Source organism: Rhincodon typus, chromosome 12 (genome assembly GCF_021869965.1).
Source record: "Rhincodon typus isolate 14 chromosome 12, sRhiTyp1.1, whole genome shotgun sequence".
Lineage (NCBI taxonomy): Eukaryota > Metazoa > Chordata > Chondrichthyes > Orectolobiformes > Rhincodontidae > Rhincodon > Rhincodon typus.
Window position 1 is genome coordinate 58265935 of NC_063343.1, and position 17133 is coordinate 58283067.

Here is a 17133-nt window from a genome sequence, read left to right on the forward strand (position 1 = left end):
GTCTCCACTGCGGTATCCAGCTCCACACTGTGTTATCTGCGACTCCAGCATTGGCAGTTCTTACTATCTCTGTAGCTGTGTAGGGTGCTGGCGAGGCCACACTTTGAGTACCGTGTACAGTTTTGATCTCCTTACTTGAGAAAGGATGCACTACCACTGAAGGGGGTATAGACAAGGCTCACTAGGTTGATTCTGGAGTTGAGAAGCCAAGAGTCAGAGGCTTACTTGGGTGTCCAAAGCTGAGAGTCTGAGAAGACAGAAGGGGAAAAGAAAAACACAGAAGGGAGGAAAAGAGGGAGAAAAAAGAGAAAAAGAATGGACGAAGTGGACAAGCTCCAGTTGGAGTGTTCTACTCCGCCACTATTTATTATCCTCTGAGAGAAGCAATGTCTCTTCATCTCTGTCTTAAAACCTTTTATTCTGGTCCTAGAGTTTCCCAAAAAGGCAAAACAATTTTTCAGTATCTACCTAAGAATTGTATATGTTTCAATAAAGGTGGCATCTTGTTCCTCTAAACTGTAATGAGTACAGATTCAATTTACACATCTCCTCACAAGAAAATCCCTCCATGACTGGGATTAACCAAATGAACCTAAGAGGAAGTATCTGAGGAGTATACAAGTGTGAAAAAAGCGGCACATCAGGACAAAGGGAGAACAAAAGATAATAAAGCAAAATGAATCACAAAAAGCAAGCATCCAAGTTCATAGGTAATAGGAAGTTAACCGGAACGTGTTGGTTTTTGTTTCAAAGGAAATGAAGTATAAAAATTGAGAAAAAATCCAAACAATGGCAATGCTGGAAATCAGAAACAAAAATAGAAATTGCTGCAAAACTCAGCAGATCTGGCAGCATGTTGGAGGGAAAGCAGAGTTAATGTTTCGGGCCCAGTGACTTTTCATCAGAACATTCTGAAGTTCTGAAGAAAGGTCACTGGACACAAAATGTTAACGCTGTTTTCTCTCCACTGATGCTGCCAGACCTGTTGAGTTTTTCCACAATTTCTGTTTTTATTTATTAAATTGAAGGTCTTGCTGACAATATACTTGGCACAAACTACAGCTGGAATACTGCAAACAGTTTTGGATCCCTTATCTAAGGAAAGATATACTGGCATTGGAGAAGCAATCCAGAGAAGGTTCACTACATCGATCACAGGTATGGAAGGATTTTCTTATGAGGAGAGATTGCAAGTGGGTTTGTACTCATTGACGCTGAGGAGAATAGGCAGAGACCTTGTTGAAACATATAAGATTCCTAGAGAGCTTAACAGGGTAGGTGTGAAGAGGTTGTTTCCTCCGGTCAGAGAGTCCAAGACCAGAGAGCATCATTTCAGTTTAAGGAATTGCCCATTTAAAATAGAGATGAGGAGGAATACTTTTCTTTCAAAGGGTGGTGAATCTATGTGTTCTTTACCACAGAGGACTGTCTGATTTATAATGTATATTGAAGACGGAGATAAACAGATTTCTATTCATTAAGAGAATAAGAAGTTATGGGAAAACCTCAGGAAGGTGAAGTTGAGGATTATCAGATCAGCCATGATCTCATTGACTGATAGAGATGACTCATTGTGCTAAATAGCCTATTTCTATTCCTATGTCTTACAATCTTATGGACTAAGAATGAATGTCTGTCACAAGATGGGTAGATTTACAAAGACACATAAGTTATGAAGTAGGTTGGCATTTTTCCTAAATCCCATCTAAAAATTAGGGGTGAGCCTTTCCTATAGGGCACCATTTAATGGCTGATTGGTCCTTTGGCAATTAGCCCACTTGCAGTTGGTCACATAATGCCACCTCCACCCTGTAATGGAGGCAAGGGTGGGCTGTTAGGCGCAGGCAGACCATCTGCTGAATATAACATGCTCTCACCTTGAAACCTACTGGGAAGGAAAGTGCAAAATCCATCCCATATATTCCGGTGGCTGATGTGTTTCTGCAGACAAGAGGTTGTGCAACAAATTTATTACTCCCTACAAAACAACTAATGTGCCATAATGCTTTACCGATGGGATTGCTTCCATAGACATTAAATCATGCATAGCATCTTACATATACAATGCATAATTGTACATTCCGCAGTTATAAACATGTTCTTCCATACCTATGCTTACAAACATACATGTGTATTATCAGTACGGAACATCACAGAGACAAAATGCACATGTGAATGTCAATGTCATTGTACATACACCATGGTGATTTCAGCAAAGAGCACGTTTAAGCAAATCTTCCCTTGAAGAAGTGACGATATTTCATCTAGATAACTTCAATTTCTGATCAAAGTAAGGTGTTTAGCATTACATAAAAAACATGAAATCCTAAGACTTTCTTCTATTGATCTCCTGAAAGGATAGGCGCATGTTCGAGACGCTTGTGATTCCCTTTCAACTGTTTGTACCTTGTGTTTAATCTATGATGATCTGAAGCATTGAGATGTATCTAAGAGTTGCAGCTCATTCCTGATCCTATTGAGGGCACTCCAGAATTATATTTGCTCAGTTGTTACGGTCATCAACATCTATTTCAGTGCTTCCAGTCATACTTAGTCTGAAATTAATACCATTCAAAGGATTTGAAAACAGCTTTTAAAGGGATTTGTTTTGTGCACAGAAACAGACCATTGAGCCCAATTGTTCTATGTCCAGTGGTTATTCTCCTCAGAAACATCCCACCCTTCTTCGGTTCACCCTGTCAATAATTGCTTCTATTTATATCTCCCACATGTTATTCCAGTTTCCATTTAAGTTATTTTCCTCATCAACCTGATCAGACATGTAGTGTCACACATCTGGAGCAAGCAGGACTAGAACCCAAACCTCCTGGTCCATTGGCAGCCACAATACCACTGCACTATAAGAGCCCTCAGTGCTCTATTAGCATATTTCCAATCAACTTGTTCAGAGATGTAATAACTACACTTCAGAACCAGGTGGGACCCAAGCGTCCTAGCTCAGAAATACAGACATTACCACTGCATCACAAGAATTCCAGCTCCTCTACCAATATTTTCCAATCAAATTGTTACTACGTACCTCGGAAGCAGGGATGAGCCCGGGACTCCTGGCTCTGAAGTAGGGGCAATGCACTACAAGAATCACCCCACTCCTCCATTCTCCAAATTTTTTATAACCAGTAGCACTCTTACACACTTTTGAATATATTTTCCCCCATCACCAAATCACCTGTGTTTTTCTTTAATCTATTAACAACCAGTAAATCACCCATGTTTTACATCTGATTGATTTACGTGCAAAGCCCATTAAGCTGCCATCAAAGGTGAGGGCAAGGTATGGTTCCCCAATTAGGATATTTTTGGACTCTGTCTAAGCACCCTATGATCTGTGTGTCCTTGTTTGGTATGATCTGCCTACACTGCTCACAAAACAAAGCTTTTCACTGTACTTTGGTACATGTGACTATAATAAATCAAATCAAATCAAATATATTCCATAGATAGTAGGAACTGCAGATGCTGGAAAATCTGAGATAACAAGGTGTAGAGATGGATGAACACAGCAGGCCAAGCAGCATCAGAGGAGCAGGAAGGCTGACGTTTCGGGTCTAGACCCTTCATCAGAAATGGGGGAGGGGAAGGACGTTCTGAAATAAATAGGGAGAGAGGGGGAGGCAAATAGAAGATGGAGAGAGGAGAAGATAGGTGGAGAGGAAACAGACAGGTCAAAGAGGCAGGGATGGAGCCAGTAAAGGTGAGTGTAGGTGGGGAGGTAGGGAAGAGATAGGTCAGTCCAGGAAGGACGGACAGGTCAAGGGGTCGGGATGAGGTTAGTAGGTAGGAAATGGGGATGCAGCTTGAGGTGGGAGGAGGGGATAGGTGGGAGGAAGAACAGGTTAGGGAGGTGGGGACGAGCTGGGCTGGTTTTGGGATGCAGTAGGGGGAGGGGAGATTTTGAAGCTTGTGAAATCCACATTGATACCATTGGGCTGCAGGGTTCCCAAGCGGAATATGAGATGCTGTTCCTGCAACCTTCGGGTGGCATCGTTTTGTCACTGCAGGATGGACATGTCGTCTGAGGAATGGGAGGGGGAGTTGAAATGGTTCGCGACTGGGAGGTGCAGTTGTTTATTGCGAACCGAGCGTAGGTGTTCTGCAAAGCGGTCCCCAAGCCTCTACTTGGTTTCCCCGATGTAGAGGAGGCCACAATGGGTACAGCGATGCAGTATACCACATTAGCAGATGTGCAGGTGAACATCTGCTTGATGTGGAAAGTCTTCTTGGGGCCTGGGATGGGGGTGAGGGGGGAGCTGTAGGGGCAGGTGTAGCACTTCCTGCGGTTGCAGGGAAGAGTGCGAGTGTGGTGGGGCTGAAGGGGAGTCTGGAGCTGACAAGGGAGTCACGGAGAGAGTGGTCCCTCCGGAAAGCAGATAAGGGTGGGGAGGGAAAAATGTCTTTGGTGGTGGGGTTGGATTGCAGATGGCGGAAGTGTCGGAGGATGATTTGGCCCCAACCGTGACAATGTCTACATTCATAGCATTGAGATCCTTCAGAAGCGTTTCTCCCTGCGACTCCTGAAACACACACTCGCAGCAATGCGCCGGCATCTCCGGGCACTACAATCAAGCCTACCCCAGCTCAGAGCCTCCATCTCCCAGACCTGCAAAGGACCCTTCCTGTTTTTTATTCTTCGTAGGATCCACAACGTGAACTCACAATTCTACTCAGCTTTATTGGACACTAAAAATCGTAAGTGCAATAAACTTACTGGTGCCTACCACCCAAAACGGCTTCCTCCACCTCCCAAATCCCCAGCCGTACCCAGCACCTTCCCCACAATGTGCCCGCCGCCATTGGCCATGTGGCCACTGTCGGAGCACCCACAGATGACGTCACATCCACCGCCACCAGGAAGCCCACTTCTGGGACAGCGAACGCCATCACTGCTGATGCCACCACCTCCATTGCCGAGACCAACACCACAGACACTAAAGATGCACTTACAGTCACTGCTGCTGCCATCGCCTACCCCGCTCCGCCCACCGCTGACGCCGCTCTGCCCATCACTGACGCGGACGCAACTTCGCTCACTGCTGATGCCGGCGCAACCCCGCCCACAGCCTATGCCGACGCAACTCCGCCCACCACCGCCAACGCAACTCCGCCCGCAGCCGACGCCGATGTCGCTCCGCCCACCGCCTCCACAGCCAGCAGCTCCAGAGGGGACAATATTACCCAGCCCTGCCGAGTCTTCACCATCCCCCCCAGACCTCCCCCTTACTGAGGACAAATGCTCAGTCCTCAGTAAAGGGTTCACCTTTGTCCCCCTCCACCCACACATCAACGAATACCGCTCACGTTTGGACATAGAGCAGTTTTTCCGCCGCCTCCACCTCCACGCTTACTTCTTCAACCGTGAACCTAACCCTCCCTCTACTGACCCCTTCTCCTGCCTCCAACACACCCCCTCCTCCTGGACACCACCCCAAGGCCACCGACCCTTTCTCGACCTCTTCATCTCCAATTGCCATCGAGACATCAATCGCCTTAACCTCTCCACCCCTCTCACCCACTCCAACCTCTCTCCCGCAGAACGTGCAGCCCTCCGCTCCCTCCGCTCCAATCCCAAACTCACCATAAAACCCATGGACAAGGGAGGCGCAGTTGTAGTATGGCTCACTGACCTCTACATCGCCGAGGCCAGACGCCAACTCTCCGACACCTCCTCCTACCGCCCCCTTGATCATGACCCCACCCCCGACCACCAAACCATCATCTCCCAAACCATCCACAACCTCATCAGCTCAGGTGACCTCCCACCCACGGCCTCCAACCTCATCGTTCCCCAACCCTGCACCACCCGCTTCTATCTCCTTTCCAAAATCCACAAACCTGACTGCCCTGGTCAACCCATTGTTTCCGCCGGCTCCTGCCCCACCGAACTTATCTCCACCTATCTTGACACCATTTTCTCCCCCTTGGTCCAGGAACTCCCTACCTACGTCCGTGACACCACACACGCCCTCCACCTCCTCCAGAACTTCCAATTCCCCGGTCCCCAACACCTCATCTTTACCATGGACATCCAGTCCCTATACACCTGCATTCCCCATGCAGATGGCCTAAAGGCCCTCTGCTTCCTCCTGTCCCGCAGGCCCGACCAGTCCCCCTCCACTGACACCCTCATCCCCTTAGCCAAACTCATCCTCACCCTCAACAACTTCTCTTTCAATTCCTCCCACTTCCTACAGACAAAGGGGGTAGCCATGGGTACCCACACGGGCCCAAGCTATGCCTGCCTCTTTGTAGGTTACGTGGAACAATCCCTCTTCCGTACCTATACTGGCCCTAAACCCCACCTCTTCCTCCGTTACATTGATGACTGTATCGGCGCCACCTCGTGCTCCCATGAGGAGCTCGAACAGTTCATCCACTTCACCAACACCTTCCACCCCAACCTTAAGTTCACCTGGACCATCTCTAACACCTTTCTCACCTTCCTGGACCTCTCTGTCTCCATCTCGGGCAACCACCTAGAAACTAATATCCATTTCAAGCCCACCGACTCCCACAGCTACCGAGAATACACCTCTTCCCACCCACCTTCCTGCAAAAATGCCATCCCCCATTCCCAATTCCTTCGCCTCTGCCGCATCTGCTCCCAAGATGAGGCATTCCACTCCTGTACATCTCAGATGTCCTTGTTTTTCAAGGACCGCAACTGCCCCCCCTCATTGGTCCAGAACACCCTCGACCGTGTCTCCTGCATTTCCTGCAACTCATCCCTCACACCCCGTCCACGCAGTAAGAACCAAAAAAGAATCCCCCTCGTCCTCACGTACCACCCCACCAACCTCCGGATCCAACGCATCATCCTCTGACACTTCCGCCATCTGCAATCCGACCCCACCACCAAAGACATTTTTCCCTTCCCACCCTTATCTGCTTTCCGGAGGGACCACTCTCTCCGTGACTCCCTCGTCCGCTCCACACTCCCCTTCAGCCCCACCACACCCGGCACTTTTCCCTGCAACCGCAGGAAGTGCTACACCTGCCCCCATACCTCCTCCCTCACCCCCATCCCAGGCCCCAAGAAGACTTGCCACATCAAGCAGATGTTCACCTGCACATCTGCCAATGTGGTATACTGCATCCGCTGTATCCGTTGTGGCCTCCTCTACATCGGGGAAACCAAGCGGAGGCTTGGGGACCGCTTTGCAGAACCCCTATGCTCGGTTCGCAGTAAACAACTGCACCTCCCAGTCGCGAACCATTTCAACTCCCCCTCCCATTCCTCAGACGACATGTCCATCCTGGGCCTCCTGCAGTGCCAAAACGATGCCACCCGAAGGTTGCAGGAACAGCAACTCATATTCCGCTTGGGAACCCTGCAGCCCAATGGTATCAATGTGGATTTCACAAGTTTCAAAATCTCCCCTCCCCCTACTGCATCCCAAAACCAGCCCAGCTCGTCCCCGCCTCCCTAACCTGTTCTTCCTCCCACCTATCCCCTCCTCCCACCTCAAGCCGTACCCCCATTTCCTACCTACTAACCTCATCCCGCCCCCTTGACCTGTCCATCCTCCCTGGACTGACCTGTCTCCTCCCTACCTCCCCACCTACACTCACCTTCACATAGAACATAGAACATAGAACATAGAACATAGAACATTACAGCGCAGTACAGGCCCTTCGGCCCTCGATGTTGCGCCGACCTGTGAAACCAATCTGAAGCCCATCTAACCTAAACTATTCCATTATCATCCATATGTTTATCCAATGACCATTTAAATGCCCTTAAAGTGGGCGAGTCTACTATTTTTGCAGGCAGGGCATTCCACGCCCTTACTACTCTCTGAGTAAAGAACCTGCCTCTGACATCTGTCCTATATCTATCACCCCTCAATTTAAAGCTATGTCCCCTCGTGCTACCCATCACCATCCGAGGAAAAAGGCTCCCACTGTCCACCCTATCTAATCCTCTGATCATCTTGTATGTCTCTATCAAGTCACCTCTTAACCTTCTTCTCTCTGACGAAAACAGCCTCAAGACCCTCAGCCTTTCCTCATAAGACCTTCCCTCCATACCAGGCAACATCCTGGTAAATCTCCTCTGCACCCTTTCCAATGCTTCCACATCCTTCCTATAATGCGGTGACCAGAACTGTACGCAATACTCCAAGTGCGGCCGCACCAGAGTTTTGTACAGTTGCAACATGACCTCATGGCTCCGAAACTCAATCCCTCTACCAATAAAACCTAACATACTGTACGCCTTCTTAACGCTATCAACCTGGGTGGCAGCTTTCAGTGATCTATGCACATGGACACCGAGATCTTTCTGCTCATCCACACTACCAAGAATCTTACCATTAGCCCAGTACTCTGTATTCCTGTTATTCCTTCCAAAGTGAATCACCTCACACTTTTCCGCATTAAACTCCATTTGCCACCTCTCAGCCCAGCTCTGCAGCTTATCTATGTCCCTCTGGAACCTGCAACATCCTTCCGCACTATCCACAACTCCACCAACTTTGGTGTCATCCGCAAATTTACTAACCCATCCTTCTACGCCATCATCCAGGTCATTTATAAAAATGACAAACAGCAGTGGCCCCAAAACAGATCCTTGAGGTACACCACTAGTAACTGAACTCCAGGATGAACATTTCCCATCAACCACCACCCTCTGTCTTCTTACAGCCAGCCAATTTCTGATCCAAACCGCTAAATCACCCTCAATCCCATGCCTCCATATTTTCTGCAATAGCCTACCATGGGGAACCTTATCAAACGCTTTACTGAAATCCAAATACACCACATCAACCGCTTTACCCTCATCCACCTGTTTGGTCACCTTCTCGAAGAACTCAATAAGGTTTGTGAGGCACGACCTACCCTTCACAAAACCATGTTGACTATCCCTAATCAAATTATTCCTTTCTAGATGATTATAAATCCTATCTCTTATAATCCTTTCCAACACTTTACCCACAACCGAAGTAAGGCTCACTGGTCTATAATTACCAGTGTTGTCTCTACTCCCCTTCTTGAACAAGGGGACAACATTTGCTAGTCTCCAGTCTTCTGGCACTATTCCTGAAGACAATGACGACATAAAGATCAAAGCCAAAGGCTCTGCAATCTCCTCTCTAGCTTCCCAGAGAATCCTAGGATAAATCCCATCCGGCCCAGGGGACTTATCTATTTTCACACCTTCCAGAATTGCTAACACCTCCTCCTTATGAACCTCAATCCCATCTAGTCTAATAGACTGTATCTCAGTATTCTCCTCGACTACATTGTCTTTTTCCTGTGTGAATACTGACGAAAAATATTCATTTAGCACCTCTCCTATCTCTTTGGACTCCACGCACTGGCTCCATCCCCGCCTCTTTGACCTGTCTGTTTCCTCTCCACCTATCTTCTCCTCTATCCATCTTCTATCCGCCTCCCCCTCTCTCCCTATTTATTTCAGAACCCCCTTCCCCTCCCCCATTTCTGATGAAGGGTCTAGACCCAAAACGTCAGCCTTCCTGCTCCTATGATGCTGTTTGACCTGCTGTGTTCATCCAGCTCTACACCTTGTTATCTCAAATATATTCCATAGGTGTGTAATAACATTTCTGAACAGTTTGACTTGAAAATACATGGCTGAGATATCATTTCAATGCACATAGTTAGTTAACAACAAATGTCAAGACATCTGACTTAATGAGAACTCAATGCTAATGGTGGGTTACGTTGGTGAACATTTGGAAATCCATATCGCATCAGAAGAATTAGTTTAACTGAAAAGAAAGGATAACAACACCAATTAATATTGCTTCTGATTTTAAAAGAAAACATTCACCAGTGACATGAAACTTCATAGCATTTATTCTCATCGAAGTTATTCTTAAGTTATTCTACCGAAAGGGCCACCTCATAGCAGTACTTCATAATCTCTTGGTCATGGAAGAATTCTGCTTTTCCTACATTTACTGAATGTGCAGGTGAAGTATTTGCAGTGACTCAATGTCACTGTGTCCAAATCCTGGAATTCTTTCCCTAATGGTGCCAACCCACAGCATGTGGACTACAGCAGTTCAAGAAGGCAGCTCACCATCACCTTCTCCAGGGTAACTAGACATGGGCAATAAATGCTGGCCAGCCAGTGACACCCACATTTACAAATGAATTAGAAAAAAGATTCACTGAAAGATCTCTTACAGCATCTAATGTACAACCAAAAACAATGCAAACTGTTAGACCTTTCTCAGTTCACAGTTTCAGTTAGCAGGCTAGAAATTATTAACAGCAAGATCTTTAATGCATTGGCACAAAAGTCCCTCGTTTTCTGCTTTCAAATAAGTGACCAATGGGTACACTGAAAAAAGGAAAAACGTTTCTAAGAAAATGTCAAGTAATCATTTGCTAAAATTAGCAATAGTACTTTCATAGTATCATAGAAGATCATTTTGATATAACTCGTTTGATGGAAAATTGATGGGATAATTGACATAATGATAGCTTCCTTGCCTCTGATTCAGAACCCTATAACTAAAGGCCCACTACAGAGGCTGGTGCATATAATCCAGGCCGGCAATTTGGTCTATTACTGAGAGTCATAGAATACTACAGCATGGAAACAGGCTCTTTGGCCCAACTCATCCATGCTGACCAGGTTTCTTAAACTGAACTATTCCCATTTGCCTGCCAATATTCCTCTAAACATTTCCTATCTTTGTACCCGTCCAAATGTCTTTTAAGTGTTGTAATTTTATATCCAATTGGCTAACTTTCCCTTGATTCCATGTGGTATAACCTTACTAACCAGTCTACCATGCAGAACCTTGTTGAAGGCCTTGCTAAGGTCCATGTGGACAACATCTACTGTTTGCCTTCATCTTTCTTCTTGGCCACATCTTCAAAGAACCCAGTCAAATTTATGAAACACGATTTCCAATGCACAAAATCATGCTGTCTATCCCTAATCAATCCTTGCCTTTCCAAATGCATGTCAATCCTGTCTCTCAGAATTCTCTCCAACAACTTACCCATCACTGAGTTAGGCTCACCAGTATATAGTCCCCTAGCTTTTCCTTGCAGCCTTTCTTAAATAATGGCACAACATTAGCCACCCTCCAGTCCTCCAGCACCTTGCCTGTGGCTATCAATGATATAAATATTTTGTCTAGGGGCCCTGCAATTTCATCTCTAGTTTCCCACAATGTCCTGGTATACACTTGATCAGGCCCCAGGTATTTGAATACCTTTATATGTTTTAACACCTCAAGCACCTCTTCTGTAATATGGACTCTTTTCAAGACATCATTATTTACTTTCCTGAGTTCTCTAATTTGCATGTATTTTTGCACAGTAAATTCTGACAAGAAATATTCGTTTAGGATCTCACCCATCTCCTGTGGCTCCAAACAAAGACGACCTTATTGATCATTAAGGGGCCCCATTCTCTCACTAATTACTTTTTTGACCTTAATATACTTGTAGAATTTATTTGGATTCTCCTTTACCTTACCTGCTAAAGCTATTTCATACTCCTTTATTGCCCTACTGATTTCCCACTTAAGTGTACTCCTACATTCCCAGTACTCCTCAAGGGATTCACTTGATCCCGGCTGTTTATACCAGACATATGCATCTTTCTTTTTCTTCACTAGAGGCTGAATATCTCTAGTCGCCCATTGGTCTCTATTCCTGCCAGTCTTGCCTTCTCGCTATTGGGACATGCTGCCCTTGAACTCTCCTCATCTCGCTTTTGAAAGCCTTCCACTTGCCAGACATCCCTTCACCTGCGAACAGCCTCCTCCAATCAACTTTTGAAAGTTCCTATCTAATACCATCAAAATTGACCTTGCCCCAATTTAGAATTTCAGCTTATGGACTAGACCAATCCTTTTCAATATTTTAAACAAATAGAATTATGGTTACTGGCCCCAAAATGCTCCCCACTAACAATTAGCCTGTCTTGTTTCCCAAAAGGAGGTTGAGCCTTGTCCCTTCTCTCATAGGGCAAGCTGTACATTGATTGAGAAAGTTTTCCTGAATACACTTAACAAACATCTCCCATTCATGCCCTTAACACTATGGCAGTCCCAGTCTATGTTTGGAAAGTTAAAATCCCCCACTATTACAACCCTGCTATTCTTATACCCCCCTTCTTATTTCTCAGTTCCTCCCACATAGTTTCATTGGACAATCTCTCAGGAATATCCTTTCTAAGTACTGCCATGACGTTTTCCCTAATCAAAAATGCCACTCCATCTCCTCTCTTGCCTCCCCTTCTATCCTTCCTATCTGTACCCCAGAACAGCTGCCAGGCCTGTCCCTCCCTCTGCCATGTTTCTGGAATAGCTATGTGTAGTGTTTTGCTGTGGTCATTCAACTACTGTCTCATATTTCTTAATAGTGATTCCACTTGAGAAGTATTTTATTGGTTGTGCAGTGCATGGATTGTCCAATCCACCTCAAGATCCTTGCATCTGCCATATCAAGCCATCTCTCTTCTACGTTCTTTAATGCTTAGGTCTCACAGTATCCAAAGTTATGGCATGCACGAGTCACTGCTTAAAATGTAGGATTTTCCTTTCAGGACAAAGATGAGGAAGTATATTTTCTCTCAGAGGATTAATTGTGCGACTTTAGAGCTTTGTCTCAGAAGGTGGTGGAGCTGGAGTCATTGAATATTTTTTAAGCGGATAGATTCTTGTTAGGCTAGGAAACCGTGGATTATCTGGGTAAATATGAAATTTGAAACACAACCATATCAGCCATTATCTTATTGAATGGTGGAGCAGGGCCAAGGGTGTTCTGTTCCTATTTCATATATTTGTCTATGCTCATAAATAAGGGGACCAAAATTGCCAATATTTTATGCAGTTTCACTGATGCCTTGTATAACTGAAGCATAACATCTTGTAATAAAGGAAAGCATTCCTTTGAATGCCTATAGTGTGGAAACAGGCCATTCAGTCCAATGAGCCACACCAATCCTCTGAAGAGCATCCCACCCAGACCCATCCCCCTACCCTATCCTTGCATTCTCCATGGTTAATACACTTAACTTACACATCCCTGAACACAATGGGTAATTTAGCATGGCCAATCCACCTAATCTGCACATCTTTGGACTGTGGGAGGGAAGCGGAGCACCTGGCAGAAACCCATACAGACCTGAGGAGAACATGCAAATTCCACACAGACAGTCACCAGAAGTTGGAATTGAACTTGGGTCCCTGGCAATGTGAGACAAAGGTGCTACCCATACCACTAGTTTTCTTAATTACTTTTTGTGTCTAAATGTTAACATTCTGTGTTTCAAGAGCTCAAACATGTAGACCCCTCTGCACTTCGGAATTCTGCAGGCTTTCTCTGTTTAAATAATACTCTATTTTTTTACACTTTCTGCTGTTATGAACTACTCCATATTTTCCCATTGCAGAGTACTTAGAAGTGCATGGTAAAATAGAACTGAGACAGCATGCTTTGTCAAGGGCAGATTGTGCCTAATAAACTTGTTAGAAATCTTTGAGGAGGTAATGAGCAAGTTAGACAAAGGAGAGCCAGTGGATGTGATCTATTTCAATTTCCAGAAGGCCTTTGACAAGACGCCGCTCAGGAGGCTGCTAAATAAGATAAGAGCCCAGGTACTGGCATGGATAGAGGATTGGCTGACTGGCAGAAAGCAAAGAGTAGGGATTAAAGAGGTCTTTTTCAGGATAGCGGCTGGTGACTAGCGGAGTTCTGCAGGGGACTGTGTTTGGACCACAACTAGTCATGTTATACATTAACGATTTGGACAAAGGAACTGAGGGCATTGTTGCTAAGTTTGGAGGTGTCACAAGGATAGATCGAGGGACAGGTAGTGTTAAGGATGCGGAAAGGCTGTTGAAGGACTTGGACAGGCTAGGAGAGTGGGCAAAGAAGTGGGCAGACAGAATACAATTTGGGAAAATGTGAGGTTTTGGACTTTGGTGAGAAGAATAGTGATGTAGATCATTTTCTAAATGGGGAAAGGCTTCAGAAATCTGAAGGACAAAGAGACTTGCGAGTCATAATTTAGGGCTCTCTTAAGGTTAACATGCAGATTTCATTAGCAGTTAGGAAGGAAAATGCAATGTTAGCATTCATTTCAAGAAGGCTAGAGTAGAGATGTACTGCTGAGGTTTTATTAGGCTCTGGTCAGGCTGTATTTGGAATATTGTGAGCAGTTGTGCACCCTATATCTGAGGAAGGATGTGTTGCCCTTGGAGGGAGCCCACAGGAGGTTCACAAGATGAAGAGTTTGTCATATGAGCAGTGGTTGATGCCTATTCTGGAGTACTGTGTCCAATTCTGGTCGCCCTGTTATAGTAAGGATATTATTAAACTGGAGAGGGTTCAGAAATGATTTATCAGGATGCTACTGGGAATGGAGGGTTTGAGTTATAAAAATAGGCTGGGAGTTTCTTTCAGTGAAGGATAGGAGGCTGAGCGGTGACCTTATAGAGATTTATAAAATCATGAGGGACATAGATAAGATGAATAGCAAAGGTCTTTTCCATAAGATGGGGATGTTCACACTAAGGGGCATATTTTTTAAGGTGAAGGAGACATAAAAAAGACATGAGAGGCAACTTTTTTTACGCAGAGAATGGTTCTTGTATGGATTGAACTGCCAGAGGAAGTAATGGCTGCAGGTACAAAAACAGTTGCAACGTTTAAAAGACATTTGAATAAGTATGGATAGATTTGGATGGATATGGGCCAAATGCAGGCAGGTGGGGCTAGTTTAGTTTGGGAACATGGTCAGCATGGACAAGTTGGACTGAAGGGTCTGCTTCCATGCTGTATGACTCTGTGACTCAATGAGTTTAGAAGGATGAGGGTGATCTGATTGAAACTTACAGAATACTGAGAGGCCTGGATGGAATGGATGTGGAGAAGATGTTTCTACGAGTAAGAGAGACTAGGAGCTGAGGGCACAGCCTCAGAGTGAAGGCATGACCCTTTAGAGTTGAGATGAGGAGGAATTTCTTCAGCCAGAGGGCGGTTAATCTATGGAACTCATTGCCACAGTGATCTGTGGAGGCCAAGTCATTTAGTGTATTTAGGACAGAGATAGATAGGTTTTTGATTAGTAAGGCAATCAAGGTTTACAGGGAGGGAGCAGGAGAATGGGGTTGAGAAACATATCAGCTATGATTGAATGGCAGAGCAGACTCAATATGCAGAATGGCCTAATTTTTCTCAAATAGGAGTCTTATACACCCCCACCCCCCATAAGGGTACAGCAGATCATCTGTGAGGGTGACCCGTGGTTGTTATCAGACAGTTGATGGTCCATTTTTTCTATTGAATCTGGGTAGGACAAAATGACTTGATCACATTTCTGAGATTAAAAAGTCTATTGGTTCAGAAGTTAAAACATGCTTTGCCTTGACTGCATGGCAGAAGGGAGAAGAAGAAATTGCAAGGTTTGTTTACAATTCTAAACCTCTTGCTGACTGTATTGTCATCTTCTTTGGAAATGGATTGACAGTATATTTACTCAAAGAAGCCAGTTCCAAACTAGACTCCAGTCAGTATTTCAAGATCCATTCAAATGCATCAGACAACAGGTTGCCTCCCACCTCAAAGCAGTGATTAATTGGTTTCACAACATTCAACATGCTTACTGCTTTTATTGACATTGCAACAGGTGCCAGGAATAACTGGGATTTTCATAATAATTACAAACTGGAGAACTCAAAAAACAATCAGTGTAAGCTTTATTTTCATCGCTTGTTGTAGCACAGAAGGAGGTTATTCAGGCCATTGAGTCTGTGTCAGTCCTTTGAAAGAATTATCAATTAAACCCATTCCTTTTTCTCCACCCACCCTCCAGCCATACATTGTCTTTTGTGTAATTGTGTACGCATTACAAAAGGAAATTGAATGTGGAGTTGAGGGAGTTACACTTTCGGAGTGATAAGAGTAGTGTGGGTGAATGGGACACTATGGACAGAGAGCCAGTATGGACACAATGAACCAAATGATCTTCTTCATGATGACTCTATGAGCTGAACTTTTCTGGCTCACTGGAAATGAACAGAGATGCTGGAGGGCTGGAAAAATGTCAGGGGAAGGTGTCAGGAGGGGAGTAACAAGAACTTTAGTGGCATAGCTGCCAACTGGGCAGCCAATTGAGCCATGTAATAGGTCAGTTCAAGACCACTAACCAAGAATGTGTTTTGACCATCTGTGAAGGGCTACCTCTATGTCAGAAGACCACCCAGGTGGTGATGGTGGTACAGGGGAATGTCCATGTCCTCAGAAAGGTGTCCCGATCGCAAACCCTCAGCCCGCCACCCCGCAACTGAAGCACTGCAACCATAGCATCTACCCCAACCACCACCACCGCACACCCACCCCCACCACCTGGTCCCTGCATCCCTAAAGAAATTTATGTGTTTTCAGAACATGGTGCCTGCTCCTTGGTGATTGAGCTGAGAGGTCTGGAGGTGGGTAGGGGATGCTTTCAATTCGATGGCAGGTCCAAAAGCAGCCTGTTAATTGACCACCCCTAGCAAAACACTGCACAGTACCCACCGCCTACTTGATTAAATGTGCTCCTGCTTTTGGCTCCCGTAGTAGGATTTCAATTTCTGCCAGAAAGTTCACCACTCTAACTCTTTTAAAATGGAAAATCTCAAATATATATTATAATCTTCATTTAATGTTGCAGCATTTTAAAAGATTGAATAGATAATGACCTAAAGAGAAGCTCAAGTAACAGAGTTATATGAATCTAGATGTCTTTTCAAATGTGGTTTGTGAACATGGTCATTGGGGGAAATGTTTAAAGCCAAAATATAGCACACTGCTGCCCTTCTGGCATTATGTGTGCTTCTGTTTTGAGTGTCAATAAGGTATAATCATAAAATCATGTTACAAATATATATTGTACCTTTCATATAATAAGATGTCCTAAAGTGCTTCACAGAAAGGTAAGTCAGCATTGTATAGAATTTGGGTGAAAGTTGGAGGGGGTGAGTAAGGTAACAAGCAAAAGAGAAAACTGTGGAGCATTTTAAATGTTTGGAAGATAATAGCAAAGCAAGTGGGGTTTGAAATGCTAGCTAAATTCATTGACAACAATGTTAAATAGTGTGGTTATGCTCATGGAGGATGGGGAACAGAATTCATCAT